The following is a 2,368-nucleotide window of genomic DNA, read 5'->3' as shown; positions in this document are numbered from 1 at the left end:
CCCAGATGAGTCTACCAGACCACTGTGGCATCTTCACTCAGATCTTCTAAGCATACAACAGAGAATGATGGACTTCCCATGATATCTTCAGCAGTCTCTCTCTGGCTGGAGTCCCTGTTGTCCAATGGGACTCTAGTCAGGAAAATGATCCTACCAGGGTCAGGAGCAGTGTCATTAGAGAAGCTCTTGCAGGACAGCTGACCCACTGGAGCTATGATCAGGGCTACGAATGGGGAATAGTCTTCTAGTGGGTAGAGAAGGATGAGAGGAGAGAGTTTCTGGGCTGGAGAACAGGGTAGGAAGTTTAATGACTAGGATAATGTGTGACAGGGAGTTAGGGCAGGAGATGAGATGACCTGAGAGCAGGGAAGACATAATACTCAAAAGGAAAGTAGGGTCTAGATCATGTGGGGTCTTTTTCAGTTGATGGTTAGAATTTATTTTGAAAGCAAAGTTAACTAGCCACGTAGAAGCTTTGGGCAAAGAATCTGAATCCAGATTTGGGCCCTTCAATGCTTACTGTGACTGCACTGCCCAGAAAGAATTAAGAGGGGTAAAGGGGTAAAGAGATAGGTTCATGACTAATTAAAACACAGAATAGAAGACATCTGTTGAAGGATTAGATTTGAGGCTTGGAGTGGGGGTTGTCTGGAATGTGTAGCAATACTCAAGACACTGATGTTTACCGAGTTAGGAAACTCTACGATCAGCCAGGTCTTCAGACAAAATTGTATCTCACCATGGAGATGATGACTGTGGGCTTGCATTGCAGTGGGTCAAGAGAAGGTGACCAGCAGTCAGGTGGCTGGGGGAGTCAACAGCTCTGAAAAAAAACATGGCTAGGCACTTAGATTGGGGAGGTGCCAGGAGATACATGTAGTAAATCTCTCAGAGTTGCTGGGATAATCAAAGGATAGTACCCTACATTGAAGGGAATAGCACAGTGTGCAGTGGCCCAGAGTCCACAGAAAAGACCTTCAAGGACAGAATGGGCAAGAGAACTCAGTGCCTCAAAAGAATAAAAACTAAGTCTTCTTCTTTGCCTCAAAGACACACAATCGCAAGTGCACTCCTTTCAATGTGGCCTCTCTCCTCCAAAACTCAGGTTGAAACTAGAGCCTCTGTGTGATAACCACTGAGAGTTGATTAAACCCTTAAGAGGTGGTTAGGTCTTTCAGAAAGATCAGCGCAGCTCTCATGGGACTAGGCTAGTTACTATGAGGACAGTTCACTAAAAAGCAAGGCTGACCCCAAATTTTCTCTTTTCTAATGTCTGTTTTTTCTCCTGCTTTATGCCTCAGGAAGACACAGTGTGGGGTAGACAATGCTCTTCTGCTCAGCCTATTACACCTTGCAGTGTACAAAATAAACCTACCCCCTACACCTTAAAAAAAGAGGAGAAAGTCCAAATTTTGTTTTTTGTTTTGTTTTGTTTTGTTTTGTTTTGTTTTTCTAGAAGCTAGGAATATGACAACACCATGCTCTTGGGCTTCTCAACCTGCAGAGCCGCAAGCTAAAGAAAACAGTGGTTTTTTTTTTTCTTTATAAATGTCCCAATTTCAGGCATTTTGTTACAGCAACACAATGCACTAAGGCAGATTCTGTTTCTTTGGTAGTTTCAATAGAATAGTGGATGTAGAACTCAGAAGTCAGAGGCTTGGTGACAGAGGAGAGGGGAGAGAATCAAAAATGACCAGAGGTTGTGAATTGAGAGAAGCCTTTTAAAAATGTTGAAGAGACTCGACTTGAAATTGTGTCAATGATGACAGGAAGCAGCTGTGAGGGAGTTGGAGCTTGAAGCCACAGGAGGAAGAGAGGATAAGAGACACAGCAAAGCCCTTGAGAAAGTGACAGGAAATAAGACAAACGTTTGGTTTGGATACAAGGAGGAGGAAGAGGAGGAGGACTTTTTTATTTCAAGGGTAAGAAGGGGGGTAAGTTGGTAAAATTACAGACAAGTACACAGATTTGTGACAGAGAGATGGGATGGGGAGAACATGAATTCCTAACCAATAGCATCTCATGTCCCCCTTTGAAATGTGAAGATTGCGTGTCAGAATCAGACATCTGGAGACAATGAGGGCATTTAGATGGATCTGTGGTTAAAATCAATGGTTAAACATGTGGCAATATCAAATTAAAGATAGGCAAAGTCTGGGGTGGGTAACTTTCTTTCCTTTCTGTAAGTCTTGAAGATACACCAGAATGCTTCAAGGCAAAACAAAGCATTTCTAGCTTGGGTGACACTCCTGAGGGTATCTGTCCATCAGTTCTGACACTGGACTTCAATGTGGCTGTACTGCAGGAAGTTCTGTGGTTTGGCTGGGGCTGGGGCTGGGGCTGGGGCTGGGGCTGGGGCTGGGGCTGG

General features: G+C 44.1%; 1 protein-coding gene across 1 annotated transcript in view; it reads left to right on the top strand.

Moving 5' to 3' along the window:
- The first annotated feature begins 1,847 nt into the window (after positions 1–1,847).
- Positions 1,848–2,368, top strand: part of F13a1 (coagulation factor XIII A chain) — a 170,823-nt gene continuing 170,302 nt past the window's right edge. Inside the window, exon 1 of the mRNA XM_029484978.1 lies at positions 1,848–1,922. The gene's annotated coding sequence lies outside the window, so the exon portion shown is untranslated. The remainder of the gene's footprint in view (positions 1,923–2,368) is intronic.

Source organism: Mus caroli, chromosome 13, assembly GCF_900094665.2.
Source record: "Mus caroli chromosome 13, CAROLI_EIJ_v1.1, whole genome shotgun sequence".
Classification (NCBI taxonomy): Eukaryota; Metazoa; Chordata; class Mammalia; order Rodentia; family Muridae; genus Mus; species Mus caroli.
Note: the sequence above shows the minus strand (reverse complement) of the source record. Positions and strands in the feature narration are given on the sequence as shown.